Source organism: Bubalus bubalis, chromosome 8 (assembly GCF_019923935.1).
Source record: "Bubalus bubalis isolate 160015118507 breed Murrah chromosome 8, NDDB_SH_1, whole genome shotgun sequence".
NCBI lineage: Eukaryota > Metazoa > Chordata > Mammalia > Artiodactyla > Bovidae > Bubalus > Bubalus bubalis.
Window position 1 is genome coordinate 80,273,861 of NC_059164.1, and position 26,629 is coordinate 80,300,489.

The window sequence follows — 26,629 nt, forward strand, 5'->3', positions numbered from 1 at the left end:
TGATGAACTATGGAATGAGGTTCTTGACATTGTACAGGAGACAGGGATCAAGACCATCCCCATGGAAAAGAAATGCAAAAAAGCAAAATGGCTGTTTAGGGAAGCCTTACAAATAGCTGTGAAAAGAAGAGAAGCAAAAAACAAAGGAGAAAAGGAAAGATATAAACATCTGAATGTAGAGTTCCAAAGAATAGCAAGGAGAGATAAGAAAGCCTTCCTCAGCGATCAGTGCAAAGAAATAGAAGAAAACAACAGAATGGGAAAGACTAGAGATCTCTTCAAGAAAATTAGAGATACCAAGGGGATATTTCATGCAAAGATGGGCTCGATAAAGGACAGAAATGGTATGGACCTAAGAGAAGAAGATATTAAAAAGGGGTGGCAAGAATACACAGAAGAACTGTACAAAAAAGATCTTCATGACCCAGATAATCATGACGGTGTGATCACTCATCTAGAGTCAGACATCCTAGAATGTGAAGTCAAGTGGGCCTTAGAAAGCATCACTACAAACAAAGCTAGTGGAAATTATGGAATTCCTGTTGAGCTATTTCAAATCCTGAAAGATGATGCTGTGAAAGTGCTGCACTCGATATGCCAGCAAATTTGGAAAACCCAGCAGTGACCACAGGACTGGAAAAGATCACTTTTCATTCCAATCCCAAAGAAAGGCAATGCCAAAGAATGCTCAAACTACCTCATAATTGCACTCATCTCACATGCTAGTAAAGTAATGCTCAAAATTCTCCAAGCCAGGCTTCAGCAATATGCGAACCGTGAACTTCCTGATGTTCAAGCTGGTTTTAGAAAAGGCAGAGGAACCAGAGATCAAATTGCCAACATCCGCTGGATCATGGAAAAAGCAAGAGAGTTCCAGAAAAACATCTATTTCTGCTTTATTGACTATGCCAAAGCCTTTGACTGTGTGGATCACAATAAACTGTGGAAAATTCTGAAAGAGATGGGAATACCAGACCACCTGACCTGCTTCTTGAGAAATCTGTATGCAGGACAGTAAGCAACAGTTAGAACTGGACATGGAACAACAGACTGGTTCCAAATAGGAAAAGGAGTACATCAAGGCTGTATATTATCACCCTGGTTATTTAACTTATATGCAGAGTACATCATGAGAAACGCTGGACTGGAAGAAGCACAAGCTGGAATCAAGATTGCAGGAGAAATATCAATAACCTCAGATATGCAGATGACACCACTCTTATGGCAGAAAGTTAAGAGGAACTCAAAAGCCTCTTGATGAAAGTGAGAGTGGAAAGTGAAAAAGTTGGCTTAAAGCTCAACATTCAGAACACGAAGATCATGGCATCCGGTCCCATCACTTCATGGGAAATAGATGGGGAAACAGCGGAAACAGTGTCAGACTTTATTTTTGGGGGCTCCAAAATCACTGCAGATGGTGACTGCAGCCATGAAATTAAAAGACGCTTACTTCTTGGAAGTAAAGTTATGACCAACCTAGATAGCATATTCGAAAGCAGAGACATTACTTTGCCAACAAAGGTGCATCTAGTCAAGGCTATGGTTTTTCCAGTGGTCATGTATGGATGGGAGAGTTGGACTGTGAAGAAGGCTGAGCACCAAAGAATTGATGCTTTTGAACTGTGGTGTTGGAGAAGACTCTTGAGAGTCCCTTGGACTGCAAGGAGATCCAACCAGTCCATTCTGAAGGAGATCAGCCCTGGGATTTCTTTGGAGGGAATGATGCTAAAGCTGAAACTCCAGTACTTTGGCCACCTCATGCGAAGAGTTGACTCATTGGAAAAGACTCTGATGCTGGGAGGGATTGGGGGCAGGAGGAGAAGGGGACAACAGAGGATGAGATGGCTGGATGGCATCACTGACTCGATGGTAGTGAGTCTGTCTGGGTGAACTCCGGGAGTTGGTGATGGACAGGGAGGCCTGGTGTGCTGCCATTCATGGGGTTGCGAAGAGTCGGACATGACTGAGCGACTGAACTGAACTGACCCTATTCCCAACCACTAACAGAATGGGTCATGTGCAGGGGACTTCCCTGGTGGTCCAGTGGCTGAGACTCCGTGCTCCCAATATAGGGTGTGGGGATCCATCCCTGGTCAGGGAACTAGATCCTACATGACATGACTAAAGATCCCACGGGCCATAACTGAAAAAAAAAATCCTGCATGCCGCAACAAAGATAGATCCCAAGGGCTGCAACTAAGACCTGGTGCAGCCAAATAAATAAATATTTTTAAAAGATATATGGGATTTCCCAGGTGGTGCTAGTGGTAAAGAATGTGCCTGACAATGCAGAAGACTTAAGAGATGGGGGTTCAATCCTTGGGTTGGAAAGATCCCCTGGAGGAGGGCATGGCAACCACTCCAGCATTCTTATCTGGAGAATCTCATAGACAGAGGAGCCTGGCGGGCTACAGTCAATTATCTGTCGCACAGAGACAGTCATGACTAAGCGACTTAGCACACAATCACAAAAGATATATACAAGGATATAATGTAATGCAAGGATAAAAGTATTCATGAAATTGATAACACCAGATTTAGGATGGTTTTCATCCCTCTCCTGGCAAATGAAACAGAATGAAAGGTCGCTTGGCTGCACTCTTCCATCCGTGCCTTGTACACAAGATTTACATCAAATTTCACTTCCTATGGGGAGCCTTTTCTGACTCCTCTGGTTACTTGCTCTTCTGGGCTTCCACAGTTCTGTATACAAACCACAATTAAAACACTGATCACATAATTATTTGTATATCAAAATCTTGTCTTCCCCACTGTGGCTCCTTAAATGAAATCTAAAAGACCCAACTTAAAGAATTTCAATTAAAGTCAGCAAATACCTCACTGGAGCCAAGTACCTCATGCCTAATCCTTGGCTTAATGCTATGTTGCTAAACACAGTATATGGTTTCTGTCTTCAAAAATATTACATTTACAAAAAAGAAGGAGAAAAAAGACAAAACAATATACATAAAACTATTGATATGAGAGAACTATGCAATCAGTCAAATGCTTAACTGGGTCATGAAGGAAGTGGAATCCAAGCTGGAACTCTAAGAAAGGAAAAGATCCATGGGGAACATGGAGTGATGCTGACTGGGTCTTTGCAGACACTTTACAACAAGGGTCAGCCAACTTTTTCTGTAAAGGGCTCATTGTAAATATTTTCAGCTTTGTGGGCCATAGTCTCTGCCCAGGCTCTTCTGTTGTCAACAGCAGATGCAAATAATACATAACCAAATGAGCATGACTAAGATTCAATAAAACTTCACTTATGAACACTAAAATTTAAGCTTCATATAATTTTCATGCATTACAAAATATTATTCTTCATTTTATTTCTCTTACCCCTTTTCAAAATGTAAAAGCTATTCTCACCTCACATGCCACAAAAGAATCAGGCACCTAAGGGATTTGGCCCATAGTATGTGATTTGCCCTAGCAGCTACAATACAGAAAATGAAATAAATCAGCCTGAGAGTGGGATACATATTAAAAACTGGTAATGAATGCTAAACAAGGGGAGCTCAAGATAGGTCTGCATAGTAAGGGCCTTCTAAATATCCATGTAAAATAAACACACTAATAAGTAATGCAAACAGAAATATCAATGAGACAAAGTTTTATGAATTCATGTGCATGGAAACACATCCCAAGCTGGCAATTTAAATTTATAATTTCCCAAGGTTTAGGAAGGAAGAAAAAAAAATGCCATCATTGAACCAGAGTGTACCTCACTCAAGGAGCTACCATAGCTGCCATGGGGCTAATACACTGGGTATCCACCACTTGGTCACCTGGCCCTGGGATTTGCATGGAAGGTGGGAAGGAAAAGGAGATAAGACTTGCTACTAATAGAAATGTTTAGAGAAGGAAGGGGCCAGAGGTGGTGGGGAGGAAAAAAAAAAATTTCAAGTTGGAGGATCAGTCCCACAGATTCCACTCTTTTGATAGAATTTGTGAAATGTCAACTACATAGGTGTCTATGTTCCCTTTTCCTTTTTTTCAGGCAGAGTCCATGTCTGAAACCCTGGCATAGCTTCAGAAGGGCTGGTTTCTGATTCCCTGGCTTTGTAAAGTTCTGGGTTCAAGTCCTAAGTCTGTCTAATTTACTCTGTGAGTGTGGTTGGCACATTCTGTGATATGGCATGCTGGTAATTAGTACAGATGAATAAAATAACATGAATTAATAGTAATGCACATCATGCAAGTAATTATAGTAGATGTAAGTTAATGAGACAATATTCATTTCTAACAGCTATAACAATAATCATCTTAGGGACTGAACAGATGAATTAGAATCAAATTTTGAGAGAAATCTGAGAGTGACAGTGGATGTAGATAAATACACTGGAGTATAACCATGGATCTTACTTCTTAACTTAGCCTTGAGATTTATCAAATACATATATAAGTAAATAAATATTATTTACTTATTTATAAATAATCAAGAAAGCAAAGATGTTTATCAACAGTACTTACTTCACATAGAAAGTTTCCTATATGTCACACATATTTCAATATTTGAAATTTGCTAGGAGAGTAGATCTTAAAAGTTCTCATCACAGGAAAAAAATTTTTGTAACTATATGAGGTGATCGATACTAACTAAACTTAATGTGGTGACCATTTCACAATATATACATATATCAAAATTATGTTTTACACTGAAAACTAATACAGTGTTATATGTCAATTAAAAGTGAAAGTGGTGGTCACTCAGTCATGTCCAATTCTTTGTGACCCCATGGACTGTAGCCTGCCAGGCTCCTCTGTCCATGGAGATTCTCCAAGCAAGAATACTGGAATGGGTTATCATTCCCTTCTCCAGGGGATCTTTCCAACCCAGGGATAGAACCCGGGTCTCCTGCATTGTGGGCAGATTCTTTATCATCTGAGCCACCCAGGAAGTCCCTACATGTCAATTACATGTCAATAAAATACAAATGTGAGAAAAATAAAACAAAAACAAGATATTTAAGACTAGATTCTTTCAAGGTTTAGGAAGAGTATTAAAATCTTTGAACCTTCTATTGACTTCCAGTATGCTGGGACTGGAAAGTGTCAATATGGGTGACAAGTCTCTCAGGAAATTTTTTAAAGACTCTCAAAAATGGAAAAAATGGAATACAAGTACTCCCCACACTCTGCAAAGAGCCTACCCTTAAGTTAAACATCTAGTAACTATGAACTAAACAGAGGTGTGTACTTTCATGTGTACAGAACTTTATGACTGAGTACCCTGTTAACAGAAAGCTCAGAGTTCACAAATCGGCAATTCACCCCCATTTGCTTTCCTGAGAAATGATTTCACCTTATATTCCTCCATAAAAAAAAAGGTTTTGTCTGCATGATTTCTCAAGTCCCCTTTCTTCTCTGTTACTCTGTTGCCTATAAATCACAAGAAAGGTAGCTTTCAGCTAAGAATAAAGTCTTAGTGACAATCAGAGCTGTGCAAAAATGAAATTGTCTCCCTTGTAAGAAGTAAGCTACTCGTTGCTGAGTTAGAAAGAAATTAGATCAGCATCTTCCTACACCTGGTAAGAGCTTGAATAATTTGTTCCAGTCAGGAGAGCCTAATTTCATCACGTCCCCTCTGATGCTACTTTCAAAGATTGCCATGGACCACCGTACTAGGCAATTTCACATATATTTAATTTGGTCCTCATAACAATCCTTTGAAGACTAAGTCAGGATTTAAAACCAGGTCTTTCTCATACCTCTCGAGATACAAAAAAAAAAAAAAAAAAAAAAAACCCTGAAAGAATGCACATGCACAATGGTTTTGCTTCACGTGGGCCTTTGGTTTCTGAACTTTTTGAAATTCAATGGTCTATTCAGAAGGATGCAACTACAATGCCTCTAAATTCCTTTCCTGGTCCCTAAATGAAAGCAGGTTTCTAAATAATTCAGAGCCCACAATTTTACACACTTGGTCTGATTTCTTTTTCCCTAAATGGGTAGCACTTCTTGCAGTACCGAGCCTTCCTGCTACTTTCCCATCCACTTAAACTATCTTTCAAAAGCTTATTCCTGTTGATTCCTAATTTCACTAGCCAAAAAAGCTTAGTCCCGCACCTTAGGAAATTTCATAGTGTACTTACTCTTTTAGGTTATCTATGTTGAATAAAAAGGACCAGCAGAAATTTCTGGAACGGCCTCACTGTTTACACATCTTCATCAACAGCAGGCTCATACACCCTACTTTTTGTTTCCTTTATTAATACCTATGTGTGATAAAATGTTCCTCCTAATACCATGGTAACACAATTCAGAATAGCTTTCTTGTGAAACTTTGTCACTGATTCCTTAAAAGTCTAGACAAATTACATTTGCTTTCTTTTTTTTTTCCTGGTGCTTATTTACCTCTTTAGACAATACACCCTGTCCCAGAACAAAACAGGCTATTTTCCTCCATTCACTATACTAAGTAATCAACCATCCTACCACTTTTGAAGTCCACCCATATGAATTGAGACTCACTGATAGATTGTAGGGTGCCCTCGTTAGAATGGAAGCCAGAATGGAATTCACTCACACTAAAGAGTAAGTGCAGTGAGTTGTTTTGCGTTTTGGTCAATTTATTCCCTTGAGTTTCTTTAGACTCTTCTAATGGATGACAGAATGTTTCAGCAATTTACTTATATCCAGCATGTCAATCAAGTAGAACATCATGTTCCCCGACCACTATTTGATCTAATACTACATCTCTCACCTCTTTGCTTCAAAAGACATGATGACAGAGGAAATATCTATGTTTCAACAAAGAGCAAAGCAAAGAGTTCATTGAGCCTCTAGATCTCCTTTCTTCCTTGTGAGCACGTCTTTTGCACCCTGATCATCAAGCAGTCCCGTTGAGTTTCCAAGTGACATTCTGCCTTTCATGTATAAAAAAGCTTTTATTTCTGGATTGCAGTCCTTTTGTGCTCTTTCTTGAATTCCTTTATAGTCTGACTGACTTCTTATTTACACCTGACCTGTCACACTTTGAGGCTTTCCCTGTTCTCACTTGAATAATCTTTTGCCTACTTTTTCCCCTTATATTTGCTTCTTTTACTTTATGAGATGGATGCCAAAGTTTTTATAGGAGTTCCTAATCTCTGTTATGTGACATATTTTCCTGCCCTTCCATGAACGTGTTAAAAGCAGTTCCAGGGTTCCTACAAGTTACAAACTTTTTAAAATATTACTTTCAATTTTAACTTCATGCACACATTGATCTGATCAGAGTTCCATTTTCTAAAGCTGAATAACAATGTGATGGAATTTTGTTTCTTTCACTCCCTTTAGAAGATTGAGTGTAACTGAGTTGTGAGCATTATTACAAGAGTCACAGATAACTTCCTGCACCAATCCCTGTCTAGTCCTAGGCCCAAATTCAGTATAAGTCCATTCTATCCTTAATTCTAAAAACTTCAAACCCTGTGAAGCAGACATTTGTGTGAGATCTCCCCGCCTCAGGGTGTGATTTCCCTCCTAATTACTATTTGGTCTAGATTTTTTGTGTTATCGATAGAATTTCAATAGCCTAACCCTATTCAGCTGGTCTTCAGTGGGAAAACAGGGATGAATCTCAAGAGGTCTGAGAAGCTCCCAAAATTATAGGCAAAATCATGCATGTATATGGGTACATGGACTTTTCTAAGAAAGGATTCCAAGCTTTCGTCAGCCTGTCAAAGTAATTATGAGCCAAAAGAAAGAAAGAAAAAAGAAAATACTTCAGAGCCACTAGTCCATAGTGTCCCTAAATTTAATCTTATTAGTGAGCATGAATTTCTCATCCACAGAGAATTTATTTGTCCAGAATCCATTTATACATTTTCGTTTACTGTTTTTATTATACTCATTCTGTTTTCATCATTTTATATGTAAAATGTAATAATCTCAACAGCTCATCCATCCTTAAGATTTCTATGTGTGTGCACAGTCGCTCAGTCATGTCCGACTTTTTGCGATGCTGTGGACTGTAGCCCGCCAGGCTTCTCTGTCCATAGGATTCTCCAGGCAAGAATACTGGAATGAGTTGCCATGCCCTCCCCCAGGGGATCTTCCCAACCCAGGGATCGAATCCAAGTCTCCCACGTTGCAGGTAGATTCTTTACTGTCTGAGCTACCAGGGAAGCTTCCTAATGTTGTGGTACCAGTTTTCACTAGCGTCTACATTTTATCTTTCTATTAAGCCTATGAAAAGAAAATGGAATTGGGATCCTTGCATGCATGCATGCTAAGTTGCTTCAGTCATGTCCAACTCTTCGTGACCCTATGGACTGTAACCTGCCAGGCTCCTCTGTCCATGGGATTCTACAGGCCAACTACTGAAGTGGGCTGCCGTGCCCTCCTCCAGGGGATCTTCCCAACCCAGGGGCAGGTGGGTTCTTTACCACTAGTGCCACCTGCAAAGCCCTAGAGTTTACATGCATTTAAATACTTGGGGCTTTGCTTTTTTATAAAGACTGTTAATTTTCTGTGTATACAGATGGAGAATTTTGCCATCCACACCTTCACCCAGTACTCCACAGAATCCCCTTCTCACTTTCCTCCTCCTTCCAGTCACCACCACGGTTGCCCTCCCAGTCTGTGTCAGATTGGGTCTCATGCTTCCTCGGCACTTATCAACTTTCTCCCAATTTTTCGGTTAAACCGTAAACTGCCGCTTAACAGATTCCCTACACACAGAGCTCATTTTCTGGCCCCCCACATTAACACAACACCTCAATGCACCATTATATTTGCTGAACAAACCTCAGATTATTTGGCAATCTACACAGTAACACCATTATAAGTTTTGTTCCCTAACCACCCTCCCCTTTGCCAGCTTCTTTGAACTGGGACTGACCTTACTGATTTGACTCCTTGCAATGGAAACAAGAATTACATGGTAAGGAAAAAAGAACAATCCATACCGCTTTTAAGGTTTTTTTGGAGAGCCTTTCAAACAATTATCAAATATATATATATATATATATATATATATATATATATAGTGTAAAAACAAAAAATAATTCCAATGCAGACTCCAAAAGTCTAGCTAAAAAAATCTTAATTGTTTAATATGTTATATCCTCTTCTATGTGAGGCAGCACACTAATACAATTGCTATTACACCAAAATCTCCATTGTTCTTCATCAACAGAATATCGTCACGTCAAACCATAAGGTAACTTATATTGAAACTGCAAAGATTCCTACAAGGGTGCTTTCAGGATAAAAGAGCTCTTGAAACTTCTTCACAGTAGCTTTCTGATGCTGCTGCCAACTAGGTGATGTTCCAGGGACCCCTGAGATAGAAGTTGCTGCTACTCAAAGCCTAGAGGTCCTCTCCAAATCAAAAAGGTCATTCCAAAGCAGTAAAGATTATAAAGAACAGGCGATCCAGAACTTATATTGCAAAAATTCATTTGAGATTTCAGTTTTGCATCTCCAAGTTTGTTTCTCTTGAGAAATAGGTGAATAAGACCCTGGGCCAGCCTGTGATATGGCTGTACCAAACATACTAACCATGCTAACTGGTCTCCATTCTGCTGAACTTGACCACCACTGTATGACACTGAGGGGAATCTTCCCTGAGGATTTCAGTGTGGGTTGTAAAGAGAACTTCTCTCCTTGCTGCAATGCTAGGATCAATAGCCTCCCTACCACTGGGCATTGAACTGATCTGCTCACTGGCCACCCATCTACACACACACAAACACACACACACACACACTTGCCAGGTAGAGGGAAATGACAGCTCCTTGACTTGGAGCTGTCATCTGGTGGAGGAAAAGTGTAGGAACAAGGGCTCCTGCCACAGTTGGTGGACTGTATTTTAACAACTGAAAGATGAGGACAAGAGCTAGAGGAGTAGGAATAATAACTGGGATAATATACACCTACGGTGTATGTGCAATGGCATCCCACTCCAGTACTCTTGCCTGGAAAATTCCATGGATGGAGGAGCCTGGTGGGCTGCAGTCCATGGGGTCGTGAAGAGTCGGACACAACTGAGCAACTTTACTTTCACTTTTCACTTTCATGCATTGGAGAAGGAAATGGCAACCCACTCCAGTGTTCTTGCCTGGAGAATCCCAGGGACGGGGGAGCCTGGTAGGCTGCCATCTGTGGGGTCGCACAGAGTCGGACACGACTGAAGTGACTTAGCAGCATGGTGCATGTTCTGCTGAACACACAGCATGTGTCTGATTCTAGGCTACATACTTTATCTGTACTGTCTGCTTAAATCATCACCACCACCCATGAGGCAGCGAAGATTACAAATGAAGAAACTGAGGCTTGGTGAAATGAAGCCATTTGCCCAAGGTCTGTCTGAATCCAAGGCCCATGCTTTCAAATAATACATCAAAAATATGCTGCTATCTCTGGTAGCATCTGCAACTTCAGCAGCAACAGTTAAAAAGGAAATTTAACAGTGATGGGGATGGTGGTGTAAAATCCTATCAACTGCAGAAGTAGAAATTTAGACCCTGGCTAGGGATGGAAAATGAGCCTTTTAGGCTTGTTTTCCATAATTTAGATATCATTTTTAAAAATGAAACTGATTCTTGGTAACATTCTTTTTTTTTTTTTTTTTTCCCCTGGATCATAGACTTTAATTATCTCTAGAGCAAAGTGTGCTCTGAAATCACCCTTAAAAAGATAAAACAGCAAACCTTGAAAGAATCCAACTATTTTCAGATAACTTGTGTTTCAGAACAAAACTAAGAATATCTATGGGAACACATAAATATATAGCATCCAACAAATACTTGGTAACATTCTTAAAAAAGTTAATTCTGCACTGGGTCATCAGGAATCACATAATAATAAAACATTGCAAAAGGACTCTAAGAGTCAAAGTAAATACTATGGCCACCTTAATTATTTTGAACAAAAGGAAGTTATATTTAAGCTATAACCATGTAGTTTTCACATCAATATTTGCTTGGCTGAAATCAAATTAAACATTTTTTTTACTCATTTAGTGATATTATAGATTATAAATGCCCCTCCCACACACCAAGAAGAGGAAGTCCACACAAACACACACACACACATACACACACCTGCTACTCTACTACTTGTCTGCTACCCTTGTTAACTGAAACAGATAAAACACACACACATCAGACTCAAAGGGAGAAGAATTTTGCAAGGGTTGATTTATTTCAAGAAGCAACTTTTCTCAAACTGGGCATCCAGCAAAAAATTGGATCCTCTAAAGCGTAGTCCTTAGCCCTTTCACCCCTCATTCCTAATATTCGGACCTAACCAGCTGTTAACAGGACCTGTCCCAGGGGCCTCATATGTCTCTGAAATACAGCATCTCCCTCTGGATCTTACTATACCTCTAAATGTCCTTTATATTCATCTTCATGACTGAAACTAACACCCTCCAAGATTATACTTGGGACACTTCTTTCTAAGCAGAAGTAGATTTCTTTGTAAAACCACCTCTGAGATACTCCTAAGAATTAGGAAAGGTCTGCCCTTCCTCCAACAATCACACAGAGGTGGATGATAATTTCAGAATACAGCCTTGCTTTCTTTCTGCTCTCAATCATTTCTACAGAGATCAAACCTGTCCATTTAGTCTGTGTCACTGTGTTCAGCAGGCCAAGATGCTGTTCTCTAAGTGAACCAGTCAGTCAGAGCAGCTGGCAGAATAGGCTCTGCTAAGGTTATATCATGACAGCACTCACCCAAGCAACAGGAGGCTTAAAGGAAGGAAAAATGGAAGGCATGAGTGCTAATTCCACAAAATGAAAATCATTCCTAGGAATCTCTCTCCAGGACTGTGAACCAGCAAGAAGAGTAGTTTTACCTTACATAATCAACATGTGTATCAGTAGCTCTAAGGATGGGGAGGAAATCACCTAATAACATGTTCATATTCACAGATTCTTCCAAGTTCCCACTTTGCAGGGAGTGGGGAGGGAGGGGGCCTTCCCATTACCAGGTTACAAGAGTGACATCTAGTGGACTCATAGTGCAATGACCAAAAGCATTTCTCATACACTTGAGAGCTGACTTCTTAAAACCTAACATGAAAATACATCACCTGCAGATCTTCTTAAAGCTCAGATTCTAGTTCAGTAGAATAAACAAGAATCTAACATTTCTAACAAGCTTCCAGGTAATTCCGATGCCACTGCTCCATGAAGTGACAAAGACCTGGCATTTCACACGTAAGAAAGACAAGAGGCAAGACACACCTGAAAATACTTTCCCAGTTAAAATTAGGAGAATGAAGACTAGGATTGACATATACGCGCTAATATCACTTCATGGGAAATAGATGGGGAAACAGTGGAAACAGTGGCAGACTTTATTTTTCTGGGCTCCAAAATCACTGCAGATGGTGACTGCAGCCATGAAATTAAACGATGCTTACTCCTTGGAAGGAAAGTTATGACCAACCTAGATAGCATATTCGAAAGCAGAGACATTACTTTGCCAACAAAGGTCCGTCTAGTCAAGGCTATGGTTTTTCCTGTGGTCATGTATGGATGTGAGAGTTGGACTGTGAAGAAGGCTGAGCGCCAAAGAATTGATGCTTTTGAACTGTGGTGTTTGGAGAAGACTCTTGAGGGTCCCTTGGACTGCAAGGAGATCCAACCAGTCCATTCTGAAGGAGATCAGCCCTGGGATTTCTTTGGAAGGAATGATGCTAAAGCTGAAACTCCAATACTTTAGCCACCTCATGCGAAGAGTTGACTCATTGGAAAAAACTCTGATGCTGGGAGGGATTGGGGGCAAGAGGAGAAGGAACGACAGAGGATGAGATGGCTGGATGGCATCACTGACTTGATGGACGTGAGTCTCAGTGAATCCAGGAGTTGTGATGGACAGGGAGGCCTGGCGTGCTGCGATTCATGGGATCGCAAAGAGTTGGACACGACTGAGCGACTGATCTCATCTGATCTGATCTGATGTACAAAGTGGACTTCCCAAATGAATCAATGGATAAAGAATCCACCTACAGTGCAGGAGACATAGGAAATGCAGGTTCAATCCCTGGGTCGGGAAGATTCCCTGGAGGAGGGCATGGCAACCCACTCCAGTATTCTTGCCTGGAGAATCTCATGGGTGAGAGGAACCTGGCATGCTGCCGTGCACAGGGTCGCAAAGAGTCAGACACAACTGAAGTGACTGAGCACGAGCATGTATAAAATAACCAATAAGGACCTGCTGTATAGCACAGGGGACTTTACTCAGCACTCTGTAATGGCCTATATGGGAAAAGAATCTAAAAAAGAGTGCATGTGTGTGTATGTATAACTGATTCACTTTACTGTGTACCTAAAACTAACACAACATAAATCAACTATAACCCGGTAAAAAAAGTTTTTAATAATAATAAAATAAAATTAGGTCAAATGAATTATTAACATAATTTTTGAAAAACCTAAGATCATGGCATCTGATCCCATCACTTCATGGGAAATAGATGGGGAAACAGTGGAAACAGTGGCAGACTTTATTTTTCTGGGCTCCAAAATCACTGCAGATGGTGACTGCAGCCATGAAATTAAAAGACGCTTACTCCTTGGAAGGAAAGTTATGACCAACCTAGATAGCATATTCAAAAGCAGAGACATTACTTTGCCAACAAAGGTCCGTCTAGTCAAGGCTATGGTTTTTCCTGTGGTCATGTATGGATGTGAAAGTTGGACTGTGAAGAAAGCTGAGCGCCGAAGAATTGATGCTTTTAAACTGTGGTGTTGGAGAAGACTCTTGAGAGTCCCTTGGACTGCGAGGAGATCCAACCAGTCCATTCTAAAGGAAATCAGTCCTGGGTGTCCATTGGAAGGACTGATGCTAAAGCTGAAACTCCAATACTTTGGCCACCTCAGGTGAAGAGTTGACTCATTGGAAAAGACCCTCATGCTGGGAGGGATTGGGGGCAGAAGGAGAAGGGGACAACAAAGGATGAGATGGCTGGATGGCATCACCGACTCAATAGGCATGAGTTTGAGTGAACTCCGGGAGTTGGTGATGGACAGGGAGGCCTGGCGTGCTGCAATTCATGGGGTCGCAAAGAGCAGGACATAACTGAGCGACTGAACTGAACTGAACTGAACAGACCCTCACTCAGCTTGCACACATAGCAACTCCTCTGTGAGCAGAGTCCCTGCAGCAGAACCCCTTCCCCTAAATGCCAGAAACAGAACTAGGAGGGGAAAGAGCATACTTCACAGCCACATTTATATATGTGGACATGATGTGTTCGAGTCTCCAACATATGCTCACTTCAGAACTTAACATCATATAGCTTTTCCTTCACTGTATGCTTTTGGGCCCAATACTCAGTTATATTATAAGAGTAATTTGTACCACATCAGAACACAGTTCTTTCCCCCCAGGTAAACTGCACTTGAGCAGGGAGCCATCAGGGTATTGTATCAGTGCTAAGCACACCTACTCGGGATTTCAACAGCACTTGCCCTGGACATCCCCCAGTCCAGCTGTTTCTGGAATCCAGTCTCACATGATTAACCCGAGCCAAAGAGCCTTGCTTTTCAATCACTAACTCGTATCCAACTCCTTGTGACCCATGGACTGCAGCCCACCAAGCTTCCGTGTCCTTCACTGTCTCCTAGAGTTTGCTCAAACTCACGTCCATTGAATCAGTGATGCTATCTAACCATCTCATCCTCTGCTGCCCCCATCTCCTCTTGCCCTCAATCCTTCCCAGCACCAGGTTCTTTTCCAAGGAGTCAGCTGTTTGTATCAGGTGGCCAAATTATTGGAGCTTCAGCATCAGTCCTTCCGATGAAAATTCAGGGTTGATTTCCTTTAGGACTGACTGGTTTGATCTCCTTACTGTCCAAGGGAATCTCAAGAGTCTTCTCCAGCACCACAACTTGAAAGCAAAGAGCCTTGACCTCTGCACAGAGACACCGGGCTAAACTCTCAGCTGGGAGGTAACATGTGTGCTCCTCCACAGAGGGGCTCTGCGAGGCCTCATACAAACTCCTGCCAAAACCTCCATCACAGCTGGATTAGACCCTTTACTGATTCTAGGAACCACCAACAAGAAGGAAACACACACACAGATGTGTAAAAAAACCACTTTTTGGTCCTGTGGGACCTTCAGTACAGGTCGACTGTTCTATGACAAATAATCATTGTTAAGTGATGGACCCTGTTTTTCAAATAAACAAAAAGTGGAGCTGCTCTGATTGAAATAGGGTTGGAGCACTTGGAGATCTGCCTACCTGGCTTCTGCCCTACCCCATGCCCCTTCTCTCCTCCCCATGTTCACTTCTTCCCACCCCAATTCCTGCCAAAGCCTCCAAAACTCACAGAAATATCACTTGAAAACCAGAAACTATAAGCCTCACAATAGCTAAGGCCCTCTCAAGCTCCTCTACTGGTCAAGGACAGTACTGTTCCCATGACATAGATGGAGCAGGAGATGGCTGTTCCACTATAACTTGATTTTAAATCTACTACAAATTTAGCATAGGCAATTAGAGGATTTCTTTTAAAGATGTACAACCTGATTTCCCAAATGAAATTTGCTATTAAGGCATAATTAAGGATCCTGGTAAGGAGTAAACAACAGAATTATTGATAGCTCTTCAATTGCTCTTGGCAGTCCTAAAGGGGATATTATGTAGAAGAAAATGTCACATAATTCTTCCTCAAAAGTGGGATGAAGATAGACAATGAAACTACACATGTCAGTTGAAGTAAGTAGCATCACATCATCTGCCTATATATCAGCTAGAGAAGGAAATGGCAACCCACTCCAGTGTGCTTGCCTGGAGAATCCCATGGACAGAGGGGCCTGGCAGGCTACAGTCCATAGGGCCACAAAAGTCGGACACGACTTAGTGACTAACCACCTACCTTGCTTTGAATCCCAGCTACACACTTAAGTGTGACCTTGGGCAAGTTACCTAACCTCTCATGCCTCCGTTTCCTCATCTGACAGTGAGGATGGTAGCTATATCTAATCCACAGTGCTGCTGTGAGGATAGAATTAATATACATAAAGTACTGATACTTAATAACAGACACAGCAATCATTTAATAAATGTTACTGATGGTGATGACACCGATTATTATAGTATTATATTATTTAGTCAATAATATTATTACTTAGATGAATATTCAAAATGGCATTTGATTATTTAGAATCATTGTAGCCAAATTTGATAAGCATAAGGCAACATAGAGTCCCATCAATTCTGCACATATATTGAGAAGAATATTGAGAATGCAAGAGAAACTGGTAAGATCCTAAATGAATTTCAGATTTATTCCTTGTGAAACAATGCCTTTCCTTGTGCCTCGTTTTACTTTTATTGTTGTTGTTCAGCCATTAAGTTGTGTCCGACTCTTTGTGACCGCATGGACTGAAGCATGCCAGATTCCTCTGTACCGCACTGTCTCCTGTGGTTTGCTCAAATTCATGTCCATTGAGTCAGTAATGCTATCTATCTCATCCTCTGCCTCCCCCTTCTTCTTTAGTCTTCAATCTTTCCCAACATCAGGGTCTTTTCCGATGAGTCAGCTCTTCACATCAGGTAGCCAAAGTATCAGCGCTTCAGCTTCAGCATCAGTCCTTCCAATGAATATTCAGGGTTGATTTCCTTTAGGATTGACTGGTTTGATCTTCTTGCAATCCAAGGGACTCTCAAGAGTCTTCTCTAGCACCACAATTCAAAAGCATTAACTCTTCAGTGCTCAGCCTTCTTTGTGGTCCAACTTTCTATTTTACCTCTTAGTGAAATGTATTAAAGAGACCATATTTATCAGTTAAAGGCAATACTGATTTTTAAAAATGACAATAGTTTTTGAACAGTCATATATATGTTTATTATTTGTGCAACATGCTCTCCTTAAACATCATATTGCTTAATTTATTAATGTTTTAAATTTAAGGATTTTATATTAAATCAGAGAAAGGTGAAGATTTTCTAAGGAGAAGCTGAAAGGGTGGCAGCCATATTGCTGGTAGCTGAAATGTCTGCCCTAATTTTATCTTCCTGTTGGACTGCCCAGTTACTTATGTTCTTAAGACTGTGGCAGAATCCTAGCCAAGTGGTTTCAAAGTAACCGAGATCTTCAAATAAATTATTTTGTTTTGTTTTAAAAAGAATCCCAGATTCATAAGGATTAAGACAAAAATAAAATTTAAAGCAAATAATCAAAAGTTACCTGGAGAAAACCTTTAGAACAAAAGGGATAGGGGAAATTCAGACAATTCTTGCCTTAAATTAAAAAAAAAAAAAAAAAAAAAAACTTTTGAATATTCTAACTTGTCAGTACTAAGCTCCAAAAGTTTGCAGAAACCTCTGAAACATAACCTATTTGCTATCACTTGCACCTTTGTTCCCAATAAAAAATCTTCAGGCATTTTTTACTGGGTAGAGATTATCAAAGTTCACTGTAATCCTAAGGTTACAAGAACAAATATTCAGAATATTCTGTCATTCTCTCACTTTTTAAAACAGGAGAAATCTCCACAATTTTTGCTTCTCAAAGAGGTAGGTATGTATCTTTCATAGAAATAGGCTCCCTTGTGGGCTCCTCAGAGATTACTTTCGAAAATCATTTTTGTCACGTTTCATTTCATTAAGTATGCTGCTGCTGCTGCTAAGTCACTTCACTCATGCCCGACTCTGTGCAACCCCACAGACGGCAGCCCACCAGGCTCCCCCGTCCCTGAGATTCACCAGGCAATAACACTGGAGTGGGTTGCCATTTCCTTCTCCAATGCATGAAAGTGAAAAGTGAGAGTGAAGTCACTCAGTCATGTTCGACTCTTAGTGACCCCATGGACTGCAGCCCACCAGGCTCCTCCATCCATGGGATTTTCCAGGCAAGAGTTCTGGAGTGGCTTGCCATCGCCTTCTCCATCATTCAGTATGAATTTATACTAAATCTTAATTAACTAAACAGTTCAGTAAACTAGAAGCCCTATTCCCTTTGACATTTGAGTGGTGGTGCTATATATGATTCTCTTCAAACTTTCTTTCTTTCAATAATGCTATATTTGGGCAATGGCTCGATACCACAATTTCTAAAAAAGACCTGAGGATAGCTTTTTTTTAACAGAAAAGTACCACAGAACATCGTCCTCCTTTTTATTTTCAAAAGAAAAAAAAAGAAGAAATTAAAGTGGAAATTCCATTAAGAAAGTAAATAAGCTATGTATGTTTATTTACTCTGCCCCTAAGCTGTCATGGGTCATATTCATAGGGAACTATTTCATAGTTTCCTAGAAACTGTTTTACAAAGGTATAATTATCATTTCACCAACAGAAATAGTAACAGGCCACCTTTCATCAAATACTTATTAGAGTCAAGTACTACACAAAACTCTGAGCATGCAGTATATCTCATTTAAATACATCAGTGAAAATAGAAACAACTATCACCATCACCTTTTTGGCATAGGAGCCACTAACACCAGGGATATAAAAGACTTGCCCAAGATTTCACAGACATTAAGTGGCAAAGCCAAGTTAGGAGCCCATGTCTATCTGACTCCAAAGCTCAAATCCTCTCATCTGCACTTGCTATATTGCCTCTGAGTTCTCTGAAATCAAGTGCCTGGTTCTTCCTTATTTGGAAGGCTTCCTGAAGTATTAATAAAACAGTATTCCATAGGGGGCTCAAGAAACTATGGTTTATTTATCAGGAGTCATTTGAAAGTATGAATGAAAACACAGTAGATGGGCGCCTACAACTGGCACATAGTTCAGAGATGCCCAGCCTACAACTGGCACATAGCTCAGAGGCACATGGCTAAGAATTCAAATATCCTTCTATAGCCAGGTCACTAATTAGATTTGAGACACTCTAAACTCATAATAAACAGGATGTTTGTCAAAGAGGGGCTTCACAGATGGCTGAAGTGGTAAAGAATCCGCCTGCGACTGAGGCTGAACCTCAGATATGGGTTCAACCCCTGGGTCAGTCGGGAAGATCCCCTAGAGAAGGAAATGGCAACCCACTCCAGTATTCTTGCCTGGAGAATTCCATGGACAGAGGAGCCTGGTGGACTATCGTCCATGGGGTCGCAAAGAGTCAAACACGACTGAGCATGCTCACATGCACCTTGTCACAGAGATGATGGAAAGAGCTCAGAAGAATTCTATCTGCAGAAGAACCTAAGACAGGTAGCCACACTGTGAGGAGCATCAAAAGAACCACAGTGTGGATACAGTGAGAAAGGAAACAAGTTTTGAAAACTGAAAATCATAGTTCCAACCCAGGCCCTTTGACTTTCCCAGCTACAGCTTTATCTCTCTAAATGTCCATTTCATCCATGTAAAATGAGAAAGAAAAAAATACATATATATATATATATATATATATCTCCCAGTTACATGGTATGTGTTCAGTGAAAGCCAGCATGATTATTATTACTGTCATTATCAATCTATCAATTAAATAAGATACACATTACAATCATATGCTTGCTTCAATTGTACTTTCAAACTTCAGTGAATGAATGTTTTAGTGCAACTATGGTACAAAAAAAAATCATACAAGAAGAAACAGATATGTGTCATTCACATTTTGGCTTTTTAAAAACTCTTAAACATGGATTAAAAAAAAAAAAAGATTCCTAAGGTTACCTAATCTGCTATAATTTAACATCATTTTGACATTTTTCTAAGGAATGATAGTAAAGTGCTGCATCTCTTCAAACTTGGAATTTACTGCCTAAGTTTCTGCTTATGCCAAATTAAATAGACAGTATAATGTCCCTACCAGAAATAACACAGCACTGCTTCTTGCTCTACTCCTTGATTGAGTGAGCTCATACTGAAGAAAGGGAGACATGATTTTAATTATCTGAATAACTGTTTTCTTCACTCTCATGAATTGGAAGTTTTGGGGGGCTATATTTAAAAGAAATCACCATGTGAATTAACAGGTCATTTAAAGGAAAAATTCTCTTTGAAGGCGCTACATTTGAAACATTCAGGATAAAGCGTAAGACTCTTCTTATGAATGAACTATCCAGAAAGTCGGCTTCCCCTAGCTAGTCCACAGCACCCAGACTCCTGACGTTTGAGGGTGCTATAAGAGCTCTTTACTTGTGAGGCACAAATAGCACTATAGAACACAGGCTGCAGTGCTTCCTTCCAGTGGACACCACGCAACACTGTTGAAGAGCAGTGTAATATAATTAAGAGAAAGAAGAAATATGGCAGTAAAGGGAGTAAGACATGCCCTGGAGTTCGGGGATTAGGGTTTAGGGGAAGGTGGTGTCTAAGGCCAGGTTTTTTTTAAGGTAAAGGATGTAATCATATATTTATCTACTGATGGATAACACAGGGGATGGAAGATTTCAAGTGCACAAGCAATGCCTTTCAGTTCAATTCAGTTCAGTCGCTCAGTCATGTCCGACTCTTTGTGACCCATGAATCGCAGCACGCCAGGCCTCCCTGTCTATCACCAACTCCCTGAGTTAACTCAAACTCATGTCCGTCGAGTCAGTGATGGCTTCAAGCCATCTCATCCTCTGTCGTCCCCTTCTCCTCCTGCCCCCAATCCCTCCCAGCATCAGAGTCTTTTCCAATAAGTCAACTCTGCACATGAGGTGGCCAAAAAATTGGAGATTCAGCCTTAGCATCACTCCTTCCAATGAACACCCAGGACTGATCTCCTTTAGGATGGACTGGTTGGATCTCCTTGCAGTCCAAGGAACTCTCAAGAGTCTTCTCCAACACCACAGTTCAAAAGCATCAATTCTTCGGTGCTCAGCTTTCTTCACAGTTCAACTATCACATCCATACATGACCACTGGAAAAACTATAGCCTTGACTAGACAGACATTTGTTGGCAAAGTAATGCCTCTCTTTTTTAATATGCTGTCTACACTGATCATAACTTTCCTCCAAAGGAGTAAGCATCTTTTAATTTCATGGCTGCAATCATCATCTGCAGTGACTTTGGAGCCCCAAGAAATAAAGTCTGCCACTGTTTCCACTGTTTCCCATCTATTTCCAATGAAATGATGGGACCAGATGCCATGATCTTCATTTTCTGAATGTTGACCTTTTTCACTCTCCTCTTTCACTTTCATCAAAAGGCTTTTTAGATCCTCTTCACTTTCTGCCATAAGGGTGGTGTCATCTGCGTATCTGAGGTTATTGATATTTCTCCGAGTGATCTTAATTCCAGCTTGTGCGTCTTCCAGCCCAGCATTTCTCATGATGTACTCTGCATAGAAGTTAAATAAGCAGGGTGACAATATCCAGCCTTGACGTACTCCTTTTCCTATTTGGAACCAGTCTGTTGTTCCATGTCCAGTTCTAACTGTTGCTTCCTGACCTGCATATAGGTTTCTCAAGAGGCCAGTCAGGTGGTCTGATATTCCTATCTCTTTCAGAATTTTCCACAGTTTATTGTGATCCACACAGTCAAAGGCTTTGGCATAGTCAACAAAGCATAAATAGATGTTTTTCTGGAACTCTCTTGCTTTTTCCATGATCCAGCGGATGTTGGCAATTGGATCTCTGGTTCCTCTGCCTTTTCAAAAATCAGCTTAAACATCTGGAAGCTCATGGTTCACGTATTGCTGAAGCCTGGCTTGGAGAATTTTGAGCATTACTTTACTAGCATGTGAGATGAGTACAATTGTGAGGTGGTTTGAGCATTCTTTGCATTGCCTTTCTTTGGGATTGGAATGAAAACTGACCTTTTCCAGTCCTGTGGCCACTGCTGAGTTTTCCAAATTTGCTGACTTATTGAGTGCAGCACTTTCACAGCATCATCTTTCAGGATTTGAAATAGCTCAACTGGAATTCCATCACCTCCACCAGCTTTGTTCGTAGTGATGCTCTCTAAGGCCCACTTGACTTCACATTCCAGGATGTCTGGCTCTATGTGAGTTATCACACCATCGTGATTATCTTGGTCATGAAGATCTTTTTTGTACAGTTTTTCTGTGTATTCTTGCCACCTCTTCTTAGTATCTTCTGCTTCTGTTAGGTCCATACCATATCTGTCCTTTATTGAGCTCATCTTTGCATGAAATGTTCCCTTGGTATCTCTAATTTTCTTGAAGAGATCTCTAGTCTTTCCCATTCTGTTGCTTTCCTCTCTTTCTTTGCATTGATCACTGAGGAAGGTTTTCTTATCTCTTCTTGCTATTCTTTGGAACTCTGCATTCAGATGTTTATATCTTTCCTTTTCTCCTTTGCTTTTCGCTTCTCTTCTTTTCACAATTTGTGAGGCCTCCCCAGACAGCCATTTTGCTTTTTTGCATTTCTTTTCCATGGGGACGGTCTTGATCCCTACCTGCTGTACTATGTCACAAACCTCCGTCCATATTTCATCAGGCACTCTGTCTATCAGATCTAGTCCCTTAAATCTATTTCTCACTTCCACTGTATAATCATAAGGAATTTGGTTTAGGTCATACCTGAATGGTCTAGTGGTTTTCCCTACTTTCTTCAAGGTAAGTGTGAATTTGGCAATAGGGAGTTCATGATCTGAGCCACAGTCAGCTCCCAGTCTTGTTTTTGCTGACTGTTTAGAGCTTCTCCATCTTTGGCTACAAAGAATAGAATCAATCTGATTTTGGTGTTGACCATCTGGGGATGTCCATGTGTAGAGTCTTTCTTGTGTTGTCGGAAGAGGGTGTTTTCTATGACCAGTGAGTTCTCTTGGCAAAACTCTATTAGCCTTTGCTATGCTTCATTCCGTACTCCAAGGCCAAATTTGCCTGTTACTCCAGGTGTTTCTTGACTTCCTACTTTTGCATTCCAGTCCCCTATAATGAAAAGGACATCTTTTTTGGGAGATGCCTCCCAATGCCTTTAGGGAGCTAAAACATGAAAAGGGGGTTCATCCACTGTGATAGGAGGCAATGATGTCTTGAGAACAAAAAGGAAGCAGTTCTCTTCTGGTTGCATCAATTTTTAGTGTCATATGATACAAAGTCTTTGGCTAAGGATGAGGAGAGAAGAGGAAAATGTCAAGAGAGAGGTGTGAAATAGTCACCTCCAAGAGAGACGATAAATACGTAGGTGAATATAGCTAGATTGCTAAGTAAGACAGAGAGATAGCCATGAATTAAGAGTGAGAACATAACATGGTAGTTATGTTTTTTCCAGCCACATTCACCACTTCAGCACAGGCACAGAATAGATGGACTATTACATCCAATTAGCATTGGGATTTGCCAGCAGAATATAAATGAGATGGTGTAGTCATCAATAATAGCCAAGTCTAGATCTACAATCTTATCATTGTGATGGGCAACATCAACATTGCTTGGATACAGAATCACCATCTTAACAGGACTTCCAAATGATTCTTGTTCACCTTTAAGAGAAATAAGTGGCTGGGATCCATGAGAATCAACAGGTAAAGATTATTAAGAGCAACAGGAGGCTATGAGAAGCCAGGCTGTTGCTTTGGTTTGCTACGTGGATCCTAGACCACCAAGACCGATGACAGAAGAAATGACTGGGTCAAAGGTGAACAGAGCCATTTGAGAGTCATTGTCCAGGTGATAACAGATGACCTGGAAGGCTCAGAGTCCTGGTAATGATGGAGGCAAATGTGTAAGGAACAACAGAATCATTCTGGCAGTCTTGTAAGAGAAGGATCTTGTGGCTGTGGTCTCATTCTCCAGGTTGGTTTCTTGGGCAGTTTATACTGATCATGGAGGCAACAGTGTAGCTGAAAGAACACATGTAATTCGGCGAGCTCCCTCAAGTCCTGCAGCAGGTAATATGGACTGGGGGAGAGGGAGTCTTCTCGGGAATACAGAGATGGCTCAGTATACTTCTATTAGAGGTGAGAGTCCTAATGGAGATTGTATAACTTTCATCTATAAAAGAACTCCATTTTTCTTCAAAATATTCAGTATAATCTCCTAGGCTTTTAGTGTACTTGTGAGTGGATCTTCTATAATACTGGAGAGGATAATTATAGTTAGTGGAGATCAGTATGGATCATGAGCCCAGAAAATAGAGGAGAACATGCAAACAGAGGCTCCCAGGATATTGAAGAGCTCTGGGAGACAGTTTGGGATATATATGTGCTATTAAATTAAGGGATTATCATCGTAGTCCCTTGGACTGAAAGCAGATCAAACTAGTCAGTCCTAAAGGAAATCAGTCCTGAATGTTCATTGGAAGGACTGATGCTGAAGCTGAAGCTCCAAAACTTTAGCCACCTGACGTGTAGAGCCGATTCATTAGAAAAGACCCTGATGTTGGGGAAGACTGAAGGCAGGAGAAGAAGGGAACGACAGAGGATAAGATGGTTGGATGGCATAGTGATTCAACGGACATGAGTCTGAGCAAGCTCCGGGAGATGGTGAAGGACAAGGAAGTCTGGCGTGCTGCAGTCCATCAGGTCACAAAGAGTCTGACACAACTTAGTGACTGAACAACAACAACAATCATGGTAGTCATATATCAAAAGAGGAGTGGACCCATTGATAACTGTGTTGTTGTTTAGTCGCTAAGTTGTGTGACTCTTTGTGACCACATGGACTGTAGCCCGCCAGGCTCTGTCCATGGAATTTCCAGGTAACAATATTGGAGAAGGTTGCCATCTCCTTCTCCAGAGGATCTTCCCCACCCAGGGACTGAACCTGTGTCTCCTGCATTGGCAGGTGGATTCTTTACCACTGAGCCACCTGGGAAACTTTGTTTAATCTACTCATAGTCAACAAAAAGTGAAAGTCGCTCAGTTGTGTCCTACTCTTCATGACCCCATGGACTATCCAGTCCATGGAATTCTCCAGGCCAGAATACTGGAGTGGGTAGCCTTTGCCTTCTCCAGGGGATCTTCCCAACCCAGGGACCAAACCCAGGTCTCCCACATTGCAGGCAGATTCTTTACCAAGTGAGCTACCAAGGAAGCCCCATTTTCAACAAGGTGGCAGACAAAAAACAGGGAGGAAAGAGCTTAAGTGGATGATCAATCTAAGGCATTAAGAACTACATGTATACAAAATAATACACAAATCAAAGAGCATTACTTCTCAAAAATTTCTATTTCACTCATTTGAGGTCCCTGATGCCACAGATAGGGTTCAATCAAAAGTGAGGAGAATGAAGTGGATGCCTAAACTATTCCTGAGACCATCAGAATCTTCCATTATAGACTTTCAGCTCAAAACTCAGACAACAAAAATGAGATACAAAGCTGCAATTATTATAGAAAACTGAATCATAATTACCCTGTAATTCACCCATAAAAATATTTCCCTAATCTATTTTAAAAATTGAAAACAGACCAGTTTCTTCAAGCATATCAAGAATCCACCTTGGTAGGCTAGTTTCATTCAAGCTAAATTTGCATTTATTCCTTAATCACAGTGTTGAACTCATTCTCCACCAAGAGGAAACAAATTAATTGTGGGCTTCTGGGGAAAGACTAGTCAATCTTCTCTTATTTCTTATAGATTATAAAGCTGCAATCAACTGATCAAATAAGCACAGTATCCCATTTTATGTGACTGGGAGAATTCAAGAAGGAAAAGTACATGTTCTGTCTTCCAAGAATAGAAATACACACACACACACACACACACAAACACAGAGTCTCCCATATCTCTTACCTATAATAATAAAAGCCAAGAATTCTAAATTTTTTTTTCACCTCAAAGTGAAATAATTGAGAAGCACACCAAAGAACCAGAGCTCTGAATATAAACACCCAGGAGGGATACTGAGGTGTACATAAAGCATTTGTTAAAGACATTCTAACTTTTAAAATAAGCAAAAAATAGGAGAGGGAGAGGGTGGGAAGATTTGGGAGAATGGCATTGAAACATGTAAAATATCATGTAAAAAAAAAAAAAGAATATTCTAATTTCATTCTTTTAACATGTAGCTGTCCGGTTTTCTTAGCAGCACTTATTGAAGAGACTATCTTTTTTCCATTGCATATTCTTGCCTCCTTTGTTGTAGATTAATTGATCGTAGCTGCATGGGTTTATTTCTGGGCTTTCTATTCTGTGCCATTTATCTATATTTCTGTCTTTACAGTAATCAAAACTATATTGTCTTGATTACTCTAGCTTTGTAGTATAGTCTGATTCCTCCAACTCCGTTTTTCTTTCTCAACATTTCTTTGGCTACTTGAGGTCTTTTTTGTTTCTATTAAAATGCTATTAAATAAAAAAAATAAAATAAAATAAAATAAGCAAAAAATAGATTATACACCTCAAACTTGAATATGGTGAACACCTCCTTATATCCTCTGATACGAAATTTTACTGGAAAACCTTGCAACTCAAAGATACTTTTTCCATATGTATCAAAAACTGCAGCCTGAATGCCCATTATTTGAAATGAATTACCCTGGTTTCCAACATTGTCCTCTGTTAAGAGGCTGAAGACGAATTTTTGTTTTTATTTTTGAAAGATCATGGTTTCTTCACATATTCATTCACACTAGCCAAAGTCAAGAATTTCTGAGGACAAGTTTAGACACTTAATAAAGAACAGCAGTTCCTGAACCATCTGCTTTGCTCAAAAACTGAAGATCTGTCTCCCACAAATATTCGTCTTTCTCCATGCCTGTGAGAATATTACTGTCAGCTGGGGTAGGTAACATTTGGTTTTTAATTGACATGACAAACAGACCAGGCTTTATAAAATGGCTATAATCAGTGCCTCTTTTGGGTGAAAAACAAAAGCAAACCATCATATGA

General features: G+C 40.4%; 1 protein-coding gene across 9 annotated transcripts in view; it reads right to left on the minus strand.

Moving 5' to 3' along the window:
• SUGCT (succinyl-CoA:glutarate-CoA transferase) overlaps positions 1-26,629 on the minus strand; it is a 763,763-nt gene that overhangs the window by 577,955 nt on the left and 159,179 nt on the right. The gene's annotated exons all lie outside the window — the stretch shown is intronic.